Source organism: Pinus tabuliformis, chromosome J (genome assembly GCF_031772625.1).
Source record: "Pinus tabuliformis cultivar Carrire ecotype Pingquan chromosome J, CPIR1, whole genome shotgun sequence".
NCBI lineage: Eukaryota > Viridiplantae > Streptophyta > Pinopsida > Pinales > Pinaceae > Pinus > Pinus tabuliformis.
Genome location: NC_142295.1, coordinates 1649253421 through 1649275065, shown reverse-complemented (window position 1 = coordinate 1649275065; position 21645 = coordinate 1649253421). Strand labels below are relative to the sequence as shown.

At 37.0% G+C, this 21645-nt stretch overlaps 1 pseudogene; it reads left to right on the top strand.

Annotated features, from left to right (window-relative positions):
* Positions 1 to 18012: 18012 nt before the first annotated feature.
* On the top strand, positions 18013 to 18951 carry LOC149233869 (uncharacterized; annotated as a pseudogene).
* Positions 18952 to 21645: the final 2694 nt, after the last annotated feature.

The following is a 21645-nucleotide window of genomic DNA, read 5'->3' as shown; positions in this document are numbered from 1 at the left end:
AGTTGGTGGTCTGCCAAATCTAGCCAGGGGCCTTGTTTGATCAAAATGTTGACTGGCCATAACTTTCACAAACGAGCTCGGATTAGGGTACCATTTGCACCATTAGAAATCTTGTGACAAGCTCTTATATTCGACCCTAGTTTTGTTACAATCCAAGAAATTTTTTTTTTGAGCTTTTCCGAAGCCCTCTTGAGTGTTTCTGGAGGCGTCTCGATCACTCAGTGAAACCAACATTATATTTTATTTCTCATTTTTATGATTCCAGTGGCATAGGAAACACTCAAATCCGCGTCCGTATGAACAACTTATCATAGTTTGAAGTTGACAAGATAAGCAAGAAAGGTGGGCCTGCAACATGCTACATGGGTCCCACACACTTACATGGCAACCAACTATTGACATACTATTCATTTACATTTTTCACCAAGTCATTGGTTCCTTGGGCCCTACAAAATAAAAAAAAAAATATAATGACCAAAAGTCGACTATGCATCGGAAATCTTTAAAATACTTCAAAGACGTAAATGTCCATTATAATACATGTAACTGTATATTGAATATTGTATATTGAATTGATGTAAGATATGAGATAAGATGATTACAAATGACAATGAGAGCCTACTTATATACCCTAGGAAGGTTCCCTTTCATGAATGGTCATGTCTCTAAGACACGTCTCTTCATTACTAACTAATTAACCATTAGTTAATTAATTATTAATTATTAATTATTATATTTATATTTATTAATTTTATATGAATTATATTCATAACATTGCCCCTCTCTTCAAAAAAACTTTGTCCTCAAAGCTTACTGATGAAAGGTTGGATCTCTTTTTTCTGCTCGTCGTGGAACTGTCATCTTTGTTGTTACAAGACGATATGATCCTTGGAGCAATTAAAATTGTCGAATCGAAAATGGATCTGACCATCCTAGATTAATCCCCTGTGAAATCTTCTGGTCAATGGAAATTTGTAATGAATTGTTATCATAGGATTAGATTCTGCAAACTTCAGTATTCTTTGGAACATAAATTTGTTGTTTCCGTTCTGAGTGGTACTGATACGTAGATTGATTGGAAAGTCTTCTCTTGTGATTCAGATGTTGATAAGGATTTCCTCTAGTTGGACTTTCCCGTATCATGTTAGTGGAAGTTCCCTGATTTCCTTCAGGTGTTGTTGTTATTGAGTTTGCATCATCATTTAGAATGTCCATCATTTGAAATGAAACTTTTGAATATGTTTTAACTTCTTTTGATTTCTCATCCTCTTGAGTTGTGATATTAACTGGATCGATATTTATTCCTTTATCTTCAACTTGGACCGCAACGACTAGTGACTTCAATACTTCTTCTTGAAGCTGTTCTAACTTATCATTTAGTGACTTCTTGTCACTTGTAAGCTTTTTAATTTTCATAAGTAGGGTTTGCTTATGATTCCTTAGACGTGAAAGTTTGTCATGTGTGAATCATCGACTTTGTCCTTAGTATCCCTCTCTTTATATTTTAAGTTTTTGATTTGTTCTAACAACCTTTGATTAAGGTTCTTTAAAAGTAAATTTTCCTCTTGTTTTGATAAATGCTTCTTGAGTTCCTTCTTTGCGGCTTTAGCTTTCTTGACTTGTTCGAGTAGCTTTTATAGTGATCTCTGAGGCGCGAAATTTATTTGTCTTTAGTGTAGATGACTTCTTCAAGCTCTTTTTGCTTCTTTGGTATAGTTTTTTATTATCTTGAAACATAAATTTTGAAATATACTTAAAGTCTTCTAATGAAGATGTTATTGATTCTGATTTTCTTCATATGTCTTGAAATGTAACCATCTTCGCCTTATAAGGAAACGTCAAAAGTTGTTTCTTTATGTTTAACATGAACGTGTCCAATTCCTTAAACCAAGGTTGATCGAGAATTATGTCAATATTTTTATTATACATAGTTACACCACAAAATTGAGATATGTATGCATAATGATCTAGTGTCACTTGTAAATCACTAATTTCATACTCCTTTTGGCCACAAATATCTTTTCTTTCACCAATACTTGACTCTTGAATTAATCGCTGATTTTCCAAGTTAATATTGATGTAATTTTCCTCGTTGCTTGTGCTGATAGCAATATTAATTTTTTTTCCTTGGATACTTCATTTCAATGTAATTAATCTGTAATCCATAACTGAAAGACCTTTGTAGGAAAATTTTCCTTCCTTTGTCTCTGAACTTGACTCCATTTTCTTTTCTTCAAGGATGGATTCTATTACTGTAATATTTGTCTTTAATATTTTATTATATAGGTATTATTTTATAATACCTTCCTCCTTGATATACTTTAGTACTTCTTTATAATTTCTCGTTCCCTTTTTTTTATTTTTTTTTTTTACTTTTTCTTTATATTTTTTTAATATATATATATATATATATATATATATATTTTATTTATTTATTTATTTTGATATTCTCAACAATTGTTTTTATTTTTATTCTTAAACTCTTTTATATATATATATATATTTTTAACTTTATTTTGTTTTATATATATATATATATATTTTTTCTTTTTTTCTTTTTGAAAAGTTACAACCCTAGTGAAACATGACTATTCAACTCTTTGGGGTATAATATAAAATATATGTCCACTTATGTGCCTTTGATTCGGTTAATTTTCTCTACGTAAAAAGTAAAAATTACCATTCACATAAAGAGATTTTGTATTCTTTTTGTTTTTCTTTTACCTTGAAAATACCATGGCTTGCTAAAATTACAAGCTTATAAACTGCTTAATGAAGAATCAAGATAATCTTATCTACTCTTCCTTCTCTTACATATAGTTTTAAAGATATTTGGAAAGATTCCCTTTTGACTTTATCATGCACTTTTTGTCACTAATATAGAACCTTTTTATATATATGAATGTTTTCCTTCAAAATTTACGTTAGACTATTTATTTTTTTTACTAGAATCATTGAAATGTCAATGGCCAAAGGCCTTATTTTTATTTTTTGACTCTTTTCTTTTATAATTTTTTTCCAAGTTTTTATTATAATTTTTTGTTATTTTTAAAGTGGCCAAGGGCTTGACCGAAAATGGAGAAACTCCAACTCATGTAGTGAAATTATTTAGTTGTGATGACAAATTGATGCCAAAGGCTGGGATATGCCAACGTGGCTCTCATTCCAATGTAACGACCAAAAGTCGTATACACAATAGAAATCTCTAAAATACTTCAAATAGGTAAATGTCCATTGTAAGACATGTAGCTGTATATTGAATATTGTATATTGAATTGATGTAAGATATGGGATGAGAATGAGGTCCTGCTTATATACTCTAGGCAGGTTCCCTTTCATGAATGGTCATGTTTCTTCAGTACTAACTAACCATTAGTTAATTAATTATTATTATTTCTATTTCTATTTATTAATTTTATATGAATTATATTCATAACAAAATAATGTTAAAATAAATTCCAAAAAAAAACATATTAAATAAAAAATATAAACAAAACCATTTTAAAAATATAAAAATGGTTATTATGTAACCCTATAAAAACAAAATTCAAAAACCATATAAAATAAAAATATGGTTACAATATAGCCAAAAAATCCATTTTTTTAAAACTATATAGTGGTTATAACAAACACCATAACCTTGGTTGAGCGGAGTTATTATTGTAATATTCCAAAGTTTGATATACCATATGGTTGAACGAAGGTATGGATTATAGTTGTAACAAATCACCAAAAGAGGGAGGCTCGCGAGTTTGAACCTATGACCTCCACCCTCCAATTTGAGCCACTAACCAACGTGCCCCACACAGGGCTTTGTTTTAATTGCCCGACATAATTTATTTAAACTCACATTTACCATTTCCTTTAGGGAGGATCGACGAGAGGCTACAAAACCATTTCATTCAGAGCTATGTGCACAGTGGAACCAGGAGCCAATAACGAAATTGTGTGCACGAGGAACTAGGAGTCAGGGTTCGAGGAGGGGAATATTCTAGGAATATTCCCCTGAAGATTATGTTGTGGAATATTTTATATTCTCTCAGGGGCCAAAATTGTAGGTGACAAAATATAGTCAAGTTTATACTCATTTTTCTCAGAATTTCGCAAGGATCACAATGGTGTAATATTTTTTTTTTCATTTTAACAAGTAATCTTAGGGGTCATGGCAGAAACCCACCTCCTTCAATAATTACTAGGCACAAAATTTGAGACAATAATGCACCTTTCATAAGTAGGTCATGTTTACAGTTAAAAGTCTCATGAGGACGAGACAAACCTGCTGGTGCTGTGATTTCTACGATTTGAATAGTATAATTTAAATTCACTCACAGGATTGGAGGTATAATGATGTATTTATCCATAAACTTCGTTTTCTTTTAACGAGATGAATGAAGCGACCTCCCCATTATTGAAGCAATGCCCAAATACGTAGTCCACATTAGACGAACTCTGTTAACAAACTTTTGTGTGCATTGTCTTTATGGTCTCCTTTATGTTGTTTCTTCTTTAAGCATTCGCACATATGGTTTTTCATGCAATTCTACTAACCTTAACCAAAGAAAAGTTCTTGGATAATGCCGATAAATTAGAGAGATCCTGGATCAAACAATTAAGTACTTAATGAATAACCAAACGTGAATGCTCAGATAATTAGGTGGTTATTACTGCAACAATTTGAATTTACTATTGTTGATAAACTTGGAAAGGAGAATGTTGTAGCATATTTTTTATCACGACTAACCTTGTTTGTAGATGAAGAAGTGATATATGACTAACTCCCTTACGAGCATCTCTATGCCATATGACTAACCAAACGTGAATGCTCAGATAATTAGGTGGTTATTACTGCAACAATTTGAATTTACTATTGTTGATAAACTTGGAAAGGAGAATGTTGTAGCATATTTTTTATCACGACTAACCTTGTTTGTAGATGAAGAAGTGATATATGACTAACTCCCTTACGAGCATCTCTATGCCATATGACTATTGTCTCTGTCTTTTGTTGACATTGCCATTTTCCTAGCTATTGGACGATTCCGTCCTCACCTATCTTTAAAGGAGAAATGTAAGATTGTTAGAAAGAGTGTCTCCAACACTTGGATTGGGGGAAATCTCTTCAATTTTGGGCATGATCATATTTTGAGAAAATGTGTGAGGGAGGATGAAGTTTATGACATCCTCTCAGCTTGCCATGGAACTTATGGTGGCCATTTTGCTACAAAGATGACAACTTGCAAAATTACGGAAGCAAGATGCTTTTAGCAAACCCTTCATAAGGATGCATAGAGATATACTTCATAGTGTGATGTGCGCTAAATAATGTGAAAACATGCTTAGAAGGATGAGATGCCCTCCAAGATCAATTTTTTTTCGATCCATTTGAAAAGTGGGGCACAAACTTCATTGGCGCCATTGAGCCCCCATTAGGGAAAAAGAAGTAAATCATTGTATGCACTGACTACCTAACCAAGTGGGATGATGTGAAGGAAGTGAAAGAAACAACATAATAGAAAGTGGTTGAGTTTTCAAGGGAAAATTTCTTCTACAAGTTGGTTTTTGAAGAAAATTGGTGATAGATCAAGGCTCCTAGTTCATCGCCAATTTGATCGAAGAGATAATGAAGAAACACCACATTCGACACTGAAAGTCCAAGCCATATTACCCTTAAGCCAATGAACAAGTGTAAGTCACCAATAGAGCATTGGAGATCACTCTAACCAAAGTGATCAACAACAAGAAAAATGTTGAGGCCACATGGGCCTATAATACCACCTCGAAGACCACCAAATGATTGATGCCCTATGATTTAATTTATGGTAATAAAGGTTTACTGTCAATTGAATTTGAATACAACACCTTTAGGATGGTGGCTAAACTTGATATTGATTTAACTAGATCATAGGCTGACATGTTGTAATAATTGAATGTACTAGATGAATATAGAATGCATGGCATTATTTCAAATTGAAGTATTCAACTATAAAGAAAAGTTTGGCATGAAAAGTACATAAAAACCAAAGCCTTCAAAGAGGGTGGTTAGACCCTCATATATGACTCCAAGTTTAAGGATTTCAAGGGTAATCTCATGACCAGATGGATGAGGCCTTATCTAGTTGAGAAGTGTTACGATAATGGTTCAGTCAAAATTAGGACTATAGATGAGGAACACATTTGAATTTTAATAAATGGATACTAGGTTAAATTATACATGAAGCCCCTCTCCAAGGCTGAGTTTACCAATTCAATAAGTAAGGAATTGAATTTGATTAATAGCATTAGAACTGCTAGTCCATTAAGTCACTAACCACTAAAAAAAAAAATAACTTCAAGTGAAAACCTCCTTTGAGACACTTGAGGTAGGATCACTACCTAGGAACCTCTATGAGGAAGGTTGTAAATTTGAAAAAGAAAAAAAGAATAATAATAAGAACCACAAATGAAAAACTCCTATAAGAACCTAGGGCAGACACACTAGCTGAAAACCTCCATGACGCAGCCAGTAGGCCTCAAAAAAAAAAGGAGAGAAAAAAAAGGAAAAAATGCGAAAAAAATAAAAGATATTTTTATCTATCCTTTACTTATGTGTAGGTACCATAGAAAAACAACAAAACAATCTAAACAATTAAGCTTGCACCATTGGCCCAAGTCATCGACTCAACCATTCCTAAAATTCCTAGATGGTACCCATGCACTATTTCCTACCTTCTCTCATCATCCACCACATTCAACCTATGTTGATGGTGTTGGATACCTCCAACAACCAGGGGATCTCCCGATGTGAGGCCCCAATTAGACCTCACAACAAAGGTTTTAAAGATACACCTTAGTTATGACACATACACAAGAGATCACAAATACCTGTTTGGGGCAACAAGTATGTAAGCTTTGTGTGACACCAAATGTAGAATGCATAGGAAACACCCACAGATGGTAAACGGAGCGAGCCTCTAGTTAGGGAAGTAACAATAATATCATAAGAGAGACCCAAGAGCAAATAAAAAGACTTGTTGATTTACCCGCAAATTAGTTCACAAGATAAACAAAAATCATGAAACATAACAATGCTCATTCAACGAAATTGATATCTAAGTAACGAAATAGTTCATTAAACTTAGTATGTAATTACGGTAACATATACCACAAAAATAACAAGAATATTCTTACAATATCCATGATACATGCATAAAGGAGTGTTGGCTCAAAGAGCTTCTGATTATAAATGAAAGATTACAAGTACATTGTTACATAGGTGAAACACTATATCCAGTGGTGGAACATGAAGCCATAACTTGCTTCTCCAAAGAATGATCTATCTCCTATGTGATATAAGAGAAGCCAAGCCAAGAATATAAGAATCCAAGCCCTTTACTTGAGTTATGAGGAGCTAATTATAACAAATGACAATGAATTTTGAGTTTTCTCACAACTCTTCAATTTCTATGACCTATGGGCTTCCATACAAGTTGTCACATTCCATATATGACCCTTTACATTCCAAACGTGTCTTTTCACATTCCACATGTGTCCCTTGGACTTCATTATATAAAACTTATTACAAAATAAAAATGCATATAAGACAGTGGCTATATGATACTGTTGATGTTGTTGGACTCGCCAACATGTCCGGGTATCTCCCTGGTAAGAAGTCCCAACTAGACCTCAGACCGTTTGGAGTAGGAGTCCCAGTAGTGGGTAGTACAATAGTGCCTTGAATGCAGTAGCGCATAGAGGTAAGTAAGATAACTTTGTCAAAAGCAAGTGTGTGACCTTGCAACGAGTCAAGAGATATGCATGAGGGTTCTAACACACGAAGGGGAAAATGAAGTGTGTCCCTTAGAAACCTGTAATAGTATGTAGCCTGAAAGGAACGCACAAGAAAAATGACATCACGGAGTGGAAGGGGATTAGTCCATAATCCAAGGTGACGGGTTAAACCAAAAACATGTCTCCAACAAGATTCATACAATCCTATACAAAATATTTCATACATGAATGTGTAAGTTAAATAACATACACTACCAAAGAAACCATAATATTCAAGCTACAATAACAACATATGCATGAAAACATGTTGGCTTTGTTATATTATATAAAGTGAAATTTACATCCATACATACACCATGATAGCCACTAGCCCCTATAGTGGGACGTTACAATCAACACCGCCTACTCCTCCAAAGATATGTACTCGCTCTGCACTATGGAGAAGCCAAGGCTCGTCACAATACTCTCCAAGCCTTCTCTAAGCAATTCCTAACCAAAATATTGGCTCCCAAAAGCCTGTGGAAGAAGGTGGGGTGACCCTTGACATTCCCCTTTGACTCTTGGACTACCCTCATGTCTTCACATTACAACAGTGACTATTCACATTCCACTAATGACACTTGGAATTTCACTTACACCATATTTACAATAATATAATTTCCACATATACCCATGTGGGACAAAATTAGGCTTGAGTCAGTCTGACAAGACAAACAACATCACTCAAGGTCTTGTGGAAAGACCAACTCGGTAACCTCCTCGCGATGGTCTTCAGTGATGAACTGATACTAAACCTGGTATTGTGCTATTGTGTCCTCGTACTGTTTGATGAAATCTTTGTCGAAGCAGACTCTTGCCTCCATGGCTTCTAGGTATATGGTTTTGAAATCTCTGTCCAACTCATACTTAAGCATGCGCAACATTGTCCTAAGTGTGGTTGGACCACTAATGTACCTTTGCATGCTCTTTGCGTTGAGTTGCAATTCATCGTTGGTGGCTCTGCGCATTAACTGCTCTATGTACTTTTCGACATCCAACATGACTTGGTTCTTCCTCATGGCCTGGGTGAGGGTTCTGATGTAAGGGATCTTGTGCGTTCGCACTATGACATCAAGACTACTCAACAACCATGCATAAGAAGCCTCAATGCTAGTGATGAGTGGAGGGAGATGTGTTAATCAAGGTTGTCATTGATGTCAATATGACATTATTGGGATGGCAAATATTCTTGTGATGCATAACATGATGATGTCCTCGCTCATGATAACAAGTCCCTCTTGTCTGATAAGGATGCCATTAATGAATATGTCAAACTGATAATGATGCCATTATGATGCCAAGCCACTAAGAAGATATGTTTTCCTAGATGCTTGAACTAACCATGAAGACACCATAAGTTCATGTATCCTTGCTCTTGATGAAGAAGCCCTAGAAATCACGATGATGTTCTTACTCTTGATGAAGAAGCCTAGAACCTGGATGATGTCCTTACCCTTGATATTGAAGGACTATACATGAATGACACACCTATGGACTTGATGATATGAATGATGGTTGGAGACCACTCTTGAAGTCCTAATAAAATTACCCTAACCCTCATTCTAGTCATGTTGACCTTATACATGAAAAATCTAAATAGCTCCAAGGAATATACTAACAATTCCAAAAAATCATAAATAATTTTTTTTTGACCTCTTAAAGACATAATTTTACAATTATTCCTTGACTATCTTGTAGATAACTTCTTCCTCTTTCCAACGAGTTATTATTTGTCTTCTAACTCTTTCTAGATTGGGAGAAATTGATTTTTTAAGTTAAGAAAATTATTACTTCTAGTGAGGTGACTTGTGTAGGCCCATACCCCTTCATGCAACAGACGTGTCTATTCATCATAAGTCAAAACCTGTATTAAAATGAATTCAAACACTCCATTTTCATCATCAATTTGGTGCAAATTTCAGAGAGCATTTTTAGCATCGATGAAGAAGATGGATGCACAATTTGAACAATGTTTTTATTTCTGTTTTGGATCAAGTAAAGAAGGAAAAACTTGCAGATCTGTGGAAGGAATCAAACCAGGACACAAAAATCACTCATCTCAGCTCAGACCTATGGTTTAGACATGTTCCTATAATTTCGGACATGTGCCTAAAATTTCGGACTATTCCTAGAATTTCATAACCATGCCTAAAATTTCTGACATGTTCCTAAAATTTCGGACTTGTTCCTAAAATTGCGGACTTGTGCCATCTAAATGCTTGGACCTATGGCAGAGGATCTGTGACATGTAAACCTTGAAAAAGCGACAAATTCAGACTTGTGTGAAGTGACAAATCAACATGTGCTTGTAAGAAGACTTCTGGCAGTTTTTTAAGCATTGTTTGAAGCAACCTAGTGATAGATCTGAAGGAGCCTTTTGGTTGTTTTTTGGAACCATTTGAGGACAGAGTTGGAGCAAAAATAAAAGTACCGAAGAGCATATCTAGAGGATCTGTTGATCCTTTTGTAGGGTTGTTGAAGAAGACATTTTGGAGCAACATAGTGACATATTTTGAAACAATCCTATAATCATTTTAGAGAAGCCTAGCAACATCTTTTGGAGCAGCCCACTGACATCTTTAGAGAAGACTAAAGACATTTTTTGGAGAAATATAAATACATTTGTTGAAGAGATATTAAAGTAGTGTTGAATTCATATTATGGACCTGTTTTAAAGGCATCTTGTGAAGAAATCATTGAAGAATTTTTTGTGTTGACTTGAAGACTTTGTTGGAGCAGATTTGTTGAAAACTTATTGAGCTAATATAGAGTTGGAATCTTTGTCTACATTTGGAACACTATTGGAGACAATATTGAAAGCATTATTGGAGTTAATTTGGAAGCAACTTGGAGCATTAGTAAAGGGTGTTTTGGAAGCACTATCAAAGATATCCTTGGAGTCAATCTCTTGGACTTTTGAGCATTCTTAAATACTTGGAGACACCCTTGGAGACCATGATGCACTAGCCATCATGAAGTGACCTTGGAGAAATTGTTTGGGTACGATGAAGAGAAATGGTGACACCTTCTAAGAGAACAAGGTTGTCATTGATGACGAGATGTGGAGACTAAAGTGAAGGCATTGCTGAAGATTGATAGGGCTCGGTGAAGAAGACATTGGGAGCTGTGAAGTACAACTAAACACATCTTGATGAAGTAAAGCAAGGGTTGGAGCCCAAGAGGTTGGAGCCTCGAAAATACAAGGTTGGTGCCTTGGAAGGTAGGGTTGGAGCCCTAGAGGATTAGAGTCCTCAAGAAACCAGGTCGGAGCCTGAACCAGATATAGGGTTGGAGCCCTTGAGGTTGGTGCCTCAAAATTGACAAGGTTGGTGCCTTGGAAAGTCCAAGTCGGTGCTTGGCACATTACAGGTTGGAGCCTGGGGAATTGAAGATCGATGTCTTCATCTAGGGTTGGAGCCCTACATATATTGTACTTGATTTATTGTAAAGAAGAAATTAATAAAATCATTTATTCTTATTGTTCATTTTTTGTTCTAAATATAAGTGATCTAACTAGTAAAAGTAACAATTGAAAAGAAATATTGATTCACCCCCCCTCTCAGTATTTCCAACAAGATGCTCATAGTTCTGGATCAACATCCAAATTTGTGCTTTGTCTATCTCAACCTCTGGCTTCATTCTCTTGTGAAAGTAAAGCAGGGCTCCCTTGTACCTCATTGTCCATTCCTGCATGTGTGCACATGTAGTGTGAATGTCTTTGAGAGTTTGGGTTGTCTTTGTGCATTGCTACTGAAAACCACATAGATGGACAACCACTTTGTGCACGGTGACAAATATTCTATACACTGTCCGCATGGTGGCTTCAACTTCTCTGTCTCATGCAATCTCCTTTCTGTCTCTTCCAACCTTTTCTTCTCTCTTCTCTTCCGTTCTACTCTCCTTTCGCACTGTCACCTCTTTACATCTATCTCGAAATATAGTCTCTCAACAAGTGGATCTTCTTTGAACTTGTAGCTTTTCTCAACCTTTGCGCTCTCAACAATCTTCATGTTGCCTTTGTCTGCGCTAGTTTTCTACTCACTTGATCTAGGTGGATATTGGTGGCCACCCGCATATTGCACTTGGACCCCCACCATTGTTCTGTCATTTTTTTGTTTTTTTTTTTTGTTTTTTTTTTTTACTTTCCTTAATTGTAGCACAGTTTACTATTTTTGGCAGTTTTTTGGGCCCTGAACTTTCGGAGCCGTTTTGAGACCATAAATGAAGTTTTTTTGGAAATATTCCTTTGGGTGATTTCATTAAAATCATGTTTTCAATTGTAGTTCTCAGAGATATCTTTCCAACGAGGTATCATGCACGTCAAATGAAGATAATATGACCAAGTTACGACCCCGGGAAGTTGGCTACCCAAAAAACCCCAACGGGGCCCATAAACTCTTGGTGTTACATCTCCTCGAGTTAGGGTTTTGGTTGTTTAGCGTTTTCTCTTATTGTTCAATAATAAAAAATATTCTTGAGCCTCACTGTAACTCAGTTCAGAGGCATGTATCTGCCACATCACTTCTCAGAGATAAGCTACCAGTGCCCGAGCTAGTCTCATTTCCATTCTATTTGTAAGCATATTTCATTATTTAATATTAATGAAAGGAAGTGTTATTTCTGCTGCATCTCTGTATTTATGGTTATATTTGTAATTTGTTGCGTTCCTGTTTAAATTCGTATTAGTGGTATCAGAGGGGTATGATCTTTATCTGTTGTTCTTTGCATGTCCCCAACGAGGTCGAGATATAAGGAGTTAGGGCTCGAACTGGTCGAACCTTTGCAAGACCAGCCTCATAAATCTCGACGACCTCCCATGGGGGAAGAAAAGAAAGATGAGGGAGCAGGATATCCTATCAATATTGCTCGAGGAGGCCCTCGAAAAACAAAGGAACGTGATGATGGATAAATTTTCCCAGATCCTTCAACGGTTGCTCACTGGCGGCACATCCACATCCAACAGCCACTCTAGAGGCTCCACACCTTTTAAGGTATAAGTAAACTTTGACATTCCCATATTTGAGGGCCAAATAGATGCAAATGACGTAGATAAATGGTTGAATCTGCTAGAAGGATATTTTTTTGCTCATGGTTTTTCCCGTCGAGAAAATATTACTTTTTCTCTTCTCAAAGCCTCCCCCACGTCAAGGACTAGTGGGAAACCTATTGTGAGTAGAAGGATGAAAGTACGACCTCATTGTTTTCAACCACTCCCACTTGGAATTCATTTTGGGATGCCATCAAGGAGTAGTACTACCCTGTCGGGAGCTACGAGGACAAATACATAAAGTGGACCACGCGTGACAGGGAAGGGACCAAGATTTGTCGGAGTTTACCAATGTTTTTCATACCCTTCACAAGAAGTTGGGTATCAAGTATTCTAAGAAATATTTGGTACTCAAGTTACGCGATGAACTACATAGATACATCCAAGACGAGATGGAGTTCTTGGACATCTCCTTGCTCGGCACGACGAACCGATACACCGTCAAGATCGAGCAGAAGTTTAAATAGAAGAAGCGAGACTTTGGATCTGTGAATCCGAAGCAAGGGAAAGGTGCGCCCAAATCATAAAACAAAGGACAAAGCCAAGGTGGGAAAACCCAGGACAACCCGACAAGGCCATAAGCAAAGGACAACACTGTGAAGCTAAAGAAGGACACAGGAAAGTGTTGTGAGTTCCATAAGAGCTCCACCCACAACACAAGTGAGTGTCGAGCTAGGCAGTCTCTAGTGGCCGAGCTAAAGGTTTCAGAATCAGATGCATATTCCGAATCTGAGTCAGAACTCGACAAGGGGAATAAAAAAGGGAAGACAATTATTGATGTGGAGCCCAACGCCACCATCGCCACCACAAAGATCCAGAAGGAGGAACCTGAAGATCCAGAGGAGGAGGAGCATCTTTTTCACTCATAGATGTGGGTAAACGGTTCCCCACTACAGTTCATTATTGACATAGGGAGCCAAAAGAACCTAATTGCAACAGAGGTCGTGAAGTAGTTGGGCTTGTGGACCACACCACACCCACAACCGTACACCATTGGGTGGCTTCACCAAGGACAGGATCTACGTGTGAGCCAACAATGTCGCCTTCCATACAACATCAAGCCCTTCATGGATGAGGTACTATGTGACATTGCTCCCCTTGATTTTTGTGATGTATTATTAGGTCAACCATACTTGTGGAAGAGACATTTTGTGTATGAGTCAAGGCCTCATGTTGTTATTGTTACATTGGGAAATAAGTTGTATAGGATACCGGAGGTAGCACCGCCTACCACCATCTCTCTGGTTACGGCAAAACAATGCAGTAAGCTCATTTCATAAATCGGGAAATTTGTTTTCCTAATGATACGTCCTCAAGGAAATAAGAAGACGGTGGCCACAACCTCCAGAGAGGGCCCCTTCATACGACAACAACATATGGACAATGTCGTGGAGCAGTACGAGGACATCTTCACCTCCCCCGTAGGGGTGCCTTTGCACTATCAGGTCAAGCGCTCCATAGATCTGACCCCAGGTGCAGCGTTACCCAATGGACCAATCTATCGGCGCTCCGTATCAAGAGGCAAATTTAGGAGTTTCTATGGAAAGGTCACATTTGGCTAAGTTCATCGCCCTGTGGGAGTCTAATCGTGTTGGTATAGAAGAAGGATGGGACTTGGAGACTCTGTATTAACTATCAGGTGCTGAAAAAGATCATTGTACAGATTGATGACCTTTTGAACCAATTCAAGGGGGAAAATATTTCAGCAAGATTGAGTTGAAGTCCGGATATCACCAGGTACTAATCGAACCCTATGATGTGTGGAAGACTACCTTCAAAGCCAAGGAGGGCCTTTTTAAATGGTTGGTTATGCCTTTCGGGTTGACGAATTCTCATGTAACCTTAATAAGGCTAATGGATGAAATATTGTGGCCATTCACCAACTCATTTGTAGTGGTATACTTGGATGACATCCTAATCTTCAGCCAGAGTTGGGAACAACACCTCCACCACATTCGACAGGTTCTCCAAACACTGCAACAACACAAGATGTGTGCCAATTTGGAGAAAGACACTTTTTGCATGACCCAGGTTCAGTATCTAGGATACATTATTGATGAACGGGGGGTGCATGTGGATCCAGCCAAGATCCAAGTCATTCGGGATTTGTCAGCCCCAACCAATTTGACAGAGCTACGCAGCTTTCTCGGTCTTGCCAATTTCTACTGCAAGTTCGTGTTGGGGTTCTCTCATATCACTTGGCCCTTGAGTCAAGTCATCAAAGGAGGAGTGAAATAAAATTCTTTTGTTCTGAATCTCAACAAAAGGAATTTGCAGAGTTGAAACATCGCCTCTACTCTGCAACAATTCTCACATTACCATACTTGCAACAACCATTTGAGAGCGAGACAAATGCCTCTGACTATGCTATTGGGGCAATCCTTACTCAATAGGGGCATTTAGCGGCATATCATAGTGAGACACTTTCAAACACAGTCTGAAAGTATCCCACTTATGACGAAGAGATGTATTCCATTGTGTAGGTCTGTTGACAATGGAAGTAATACATTTTGGGGAAGGAAACGATCATCCACACAGACCATTGACCCCTGCAATTCATATAGATGCAAGGGAAGTTGCAGAATAATCCTCATCAGAAGTGGTCCACATACCTGCAATAGTTCCATTTGAATATCAATTATAAGAAGGGAAACACAAATAATGTTTTAGACTGCCTCAGCCGACCACCGATCATGGTGTTAACCACCATGCTCAACTCTTGTGGGCACGAGACTTCTGATTGGCCACTTCTCTACAAAAGCGACCTAGAATTCGGCCACAAATACCATATGCTCTTGGAGGGTTAGCAAGTTCCAAATTTTCACCTCAAGGATGCTCTGTTATGCCATCTAGGACACCTTTATGTTCCTTCAAGCGAGCTTCCGAAGATGATTTTGGAAGCACACTATAGTCGGGCCACTGGGCATTTCGGGGTTGAGAAAATGGTGGTAGTATTTCAGAATTATTTTTTAATGCCCCACTTAAATCTTATCATGCAAATTTTATTAATGTTTACATTACCTGAAAATATTGAGAAATATTAGTGAATACCTTCATTTTTAAAACTAGAAATTTATTTACTAATATAAAATTCATTATTTCTATTTTATTCAAATTCCCAACTTGCCTTCTCAAATTGAATCTTAGGTAGGATGTGGTCTCCTTCCATTATTTCAAATTATATATATATTCATCTCACATTCCCAAATGTACTCTCACATTTACTTAGGAGAAGACATGGTCCTCTCCATTTAATTACATCTCACATTTCCAAATGTACTCTCACATTTACTTAGGAGAAGACATAGTCCTCTCCATTTAATTACATCTCACGTTCCCAAATGTACTCTCACATTTACTAGGGAGAAGACATGGTCCTCTCCATTTAATTACTTCCCACATTCCCAAATGTACTCTCACATTTACTTAGGAGAAGACATGGTCCTCTCCATCTAATTATCAATATATATATACATCTCACATTCCCAAATGTACTCTCAGATTTTCTTGGGAGAAGACATGGTCCTCTCCCATTAATTTTCCAATTTTATATTCATATCACATTTCCAAATGTACTCCTAGATTTACTTGGGAGAAGAGAATTCAACTGTAAGGATGGAGGAGAAGTTAATGACATTAATGAGAGGTGGTTGAGGTGGAGAAGAGAGGAAGGGTATAAAAAGGGAAGGAGGAAGGGAGAAAAGGGCATGTGGGGTCTTGCTTTGATTTTGGGGTTGGCGGTGATTTGGGTTGGCTGTGATTTTAGGATTGTTATGATTTTGGAGACCTAAGGAACCTATGGAGGTTTTTTGGGTTAGTTGAGAGGAGGGAAATATTGTTTATCTTGGTTTGGATTATTCGTTTTGGACACACTACATCTGGTTGGACTTGGGCTTGGAGGGCTAGGGAATATGTGGAGGTTTCTTGGGCTAGGAATTATTTCGTAGTTGGCTGGGAGGTAAATCCAGTCAGTAGTCGAGAGTAGAGTTTCAGGAGGAGCAACAGCTCAAGGGCATCTCCAACCACCGATACATGTATTCCTCTATGCATAGGTTACTCATGTAAATGATTGAAATGAAATGTTCACTATAATTTGTGAGGATTAGAATGTAAATGGTAAATTTTCATTGTTTAAATGTCTTGTAAGAAAGTACATTATTTCTTCTTATTGTATTTAATTTCCAGAGAAAATAGATCTGTTAGAAGACCCTAGGATAGGGCCTTACACATGGTATTAGAGCTTTGGTTCAAAATCTGGACCCAAAATCCACTAAACCCAAATTCTGCTATAAAGAGCTTGTAACCCTCATAAGGACTTATAATTCTAATTAATATATCTATATATATATATATATATATATATATATATATATATATATATATATACAATTGGTTTTTAGATTGAGAATGATACATTAACTTTTACCTCTGTTAAAGAAACCAAAGACTTAAAAAAAAAATGGTTTCGCTTAACAGCCAATTGATCATTCCATCGACGCTCTCTTTAATGCAAAACCACTGTGAAAGAGAGCAATATCACAAACACAAATCCATGCTTCAAACATGAGATTTCTCCAGTCTTTTAGGAATGCTAAAGTCGATTACAATTTTTATGGCTCAATGCTAGAGGAAGAAGCTTATCTGGTTCCATCATAGAGTCGAGGCCATTAACATTTATTCTAACACCAAGATAACTGATATTCTACCCGAATTCGGTTATAGAAAGAGTTCTTATGGAAGCGACACTGGGCAACACAACGAAAAACTTCACTTATTGCAATTGAAAGGCATTCGTGCAAACTTCTCCACTTATGTTTTCTCTTGCAGCTCTGCTTAAATAACAAGTCTCCATCCCAAGGGAAATTAGTCCATTCTCAAATCATGCAAACGAGATTTAATCCAGATATGCATTTAGGTAATGTGCTTGTGATAATGTATATAAATTGTGAAAATCTGGAGGATGCCCGCAAAGTATTTGACGAAATGCCCGAACGAAATGTTGTCTCATGGACTGCCATGATTTCAGCTTATACGAGCCATGGATTTGTTAAGGAAGCATTGAAACTATTTTCTGAATGAGACAACCATGTGTTCAACCAATTAGTTCAGTTATTGCAAGCATAGAGCATAGGCTTGTGTGTTTGTGAGGAGAAACAAAAATGCATGCAAAATCAGATTTAGAGGTGACCAGTTTGGCACCTTCATCCCCAACCAGGTCACCTAGAAGACCTGTATACTATGTGAAGAGTCCTTCCCGAGATTCTCATGATGGGGAAAAGATGTCATTTCAGTCCACCCCTATTCTCAGCCCCATGGGGTCACCCACTCATTCAAATTGGTCCCTCAGGCGCCATTCCACGGAGTCATCCACTAGCAGGTTTTCGCGGTCATTGAATCCTGGCTACCAGAAAGTGCAGCCACATGATGGACGCCATGGAAAAGGAAATAAGGGCTGGAACCAGTGCAGTGTCATAGAAGAGGAAGGACCGTATGATGAATTTGACGATGAGAAGAACTAGTCAAGGCGATGTTATGTTTTTCTCTTTATCTTGTGTTTTTCTCTTCTTTTCACAATGTCTTCACTCATTTTGTGGGGTGCCAGCAGGCCCTACAAACCAAAAGTCACTACGCAGAGTATTATCTTCCATGATTTCTATGTGTCAAAGGATTCAGATGCAACCGGAGTTCCCACCAAGATGATATCCTTAAACGCTACTTTAAAAATGTGCTTCTACAACCCTGCAACGTTCTTTGGGGTTCATGTGACTTCCACACCCATGGATCTGATGTAATGTCAACTTGTAGTTGCCTCGGGCCAGGTGCAGAAGTTTTATTAGTCCAGGAGAACCCATCACACTATATATGTAGTGTTGCAGAGTAAGAAAGTGCCTCTCTACTGAGGTGGTGCTAGCTTGACTAGCACTAATGCAGTGGGTGGCATTCCTTTAGACTTAACATTTGATATCAAATCCAAGGCTTATGTCTTGGGTAAGCTCGTTAAAACAAAATTCAGGATGCGTGGTTACTGAAAAATTGATTTGGACTTGGCGACCCTCATGAAATCCAGATCGTTGAAGAATTCTTGCGAGTATGATTAGTGCAGAAGAATACAATGTCGCACTAATGCGATTATTTTATTCAGTGTAAAGATTTTTTTTTTAGCTTTAAGGCTAATGGACTTAGTTGCCATTGCCCCTTCATCGGGTCTGGCCAAGTAGTTTGTTTATGAAATGACTTCTAGTCAACATTTGATTGTAAATGTAAAGATGCCTCTGTATTCAATTGAGAGAACGCTAGAAGAAGAGATCGATGATGGGTATTTTTCGGGTAGTAGATGATGAACTTAGTTTCAAGCCATTAGGGATAATAGGCATTCCTTACGATGGGAATTCTAGAGTCTAAATAAAGCTTGAACTTTAGATTCACAACTGATGAATGTATGGTTGATGGAAGACAAATTAAATTAATTATTTAATTCATTGTATTTTGCTTCGAAAGCGATGAATGTCACATGAATAAACAAATATTTCGGAATTGGAAAACCCAGGATTGATTGGTGTAGAAATGGCAATCCAACCCATTCTTAAGGTAATTACCATTGCCCTTTCCAAAGAGTTTACATCTCTCAAATATCCCACAATGAGAATCAAGGTTTCCATCTAGCAGATCTAGTGATACCACGAGGAGGAATTCCTATTTCTCCTGATTGTAACAAGGTATCAGCCATTGATAAATTGTTTAAAAGCTGGACATGCTTTTGCCACGAATATTATTTTTAGTTATCAAATGAGTAAATAGATTAGTAGTTTGATTTCAAATGTTGACAAAATGGTGAAATGGATCTCACTATTTGTCTTGGCCCAAACTAGGAATCTCCTATTTGGACAATCAATGCAGAGCGAAAGCATCCAAGGCTCCACCAGTTCTTCTACAACCACCTATTTTCTAGATACTACACTAGCTGCGCGATTTTTCATTGTGAAACCCAAGAATATATGTTTTCCACGCAGGATCCATTTTTCATTCCCCTTCATGTTTCTCATTTGGGTAACATGGGCTTGCAATGCTTCTATTAGTATCTGAACCTCCCTGTGTTAGACTAGCAAGCCGATCAACCATTTACTTGATTGGATCATCACCAATGGCATGATGTTGAAACTGCTAAGCTAGTTTACTTTCCTGTGGACATGAGCATGTCTAACAAAATTATTTATTGTGTGATTTCATTGGCTTCAAACTTATCATTATCTATTCCTTTTAGATGCCTGTCCTATGGACATGGACGGTCCAAAAGGTAGAGCGACATTTAAATTTGATCGTCACTTGCATTTTTGTATCTGATAAGGCAAGTTAAGACTAGTTTGATGGTAAGTAACACTTCTTCACTTGTTTGAGTAGGCTTAATAATTAAGAATATGGGTTTCTTCTCAAGAAATCACAAGTTCAAATCTAGAAAGGAGTAGAGTATGTATACCTCTGTAGAGTTTAGCAGTCGAATGATCCTCAATTACATCTTTGATTCTAATAAGGCAAGTTAAGAATGATTTCAATTAGACTTGCTTGAGTGAGCCTAAGGGTTAAGAACATGTGTTTCTTTCTAAGAGGTCAGAAGTTCAAATCTAGAAAGGAGTAGAGTATGTATACCTCCATAGACTTTAGCAATCAAATCAGAAAGTGTTAGAGTATGCATGCCTCCATAGTCTCACAAACAAAGAGGTCTCATACACCAATTTGATGTTGGTTTTGCTATGATATTAAAATAGATTAATAAATTATTATTATTAGTATATATATCACTCTAAAATGAAGATCCACCCAGTAATGTCCAATAGGGTTCGCTTAACTAAGCAAGATATGAACTTGAGCTTGCAGGTAGTAAAGAAAAATTCAGTCCAGAAATTGGTGTTAGCTAAGTTTTTGAATGGTCGACTCCGTTGAACCTCATTAAAGAGAAACTTTCATAGCTGAAGTTCAGTGGCAAAGAGCATCCAAGAATGTGTTGAATACAAGCGCTTCTTAGGAGAGGTGGAGGAAAATTTGCAAAAAGTTAAATAAGGAGTATTTAGCAATAAGGATTATCTTCCTTAATAACTTTGGCAGAATGAAAACTGTTGTAGGACGAGTTGGTTGGTCCCATGTCCTAAAGGATGGTTCTTCATTAAGACTACTTTGAAAGGGATGGTTTCCAGAGTGGTAGATTTTGAACTAGTGAAATCAAAAGGAGAGAATTTTTTTGAAAATGGGCTAATTGGGAATGAAAGTTCTAGTTTCATTGATAATATGCATAACAAAGCCAAATTATTGGAGAGGAAATCTCAACTACCTTGAAGAAAACTCATAGAAACTCAAGGGTGTAGTTGTAGCATGCAACGTGATCATTTTCCCTTTGGATGTTCCTTGAACCTGCTGGCTTTACCATAAAAGAAATCTAGGATACTGGATTCAAATTATATTATTGGTGTTGGGATATCGGTTTCATTTATCTCTCCCACATGTTTGTAGTGTAAAAAGATATAAAAAATATGAAAACAAATCGTATTACCAACTCCGATCTCTAGAATTTTGGTATTTGGAATCAACTTTCAAAAAAAAAATCTCACTCCTATTCCTTATTAATACAATTCTACAGCCTTAGTGCCTAAAATCAGGCATATTGATAAAAATCAAGGATTAGAGACCCATTTCTTTATGCAAGCAACAATTCTTATAGCAAATTATTACAAAGAGGATCATTTTATGTTATAACTCATCTGCGTAATCAAACAAGGTTAAAGGGGCTTGTCACAATAGTT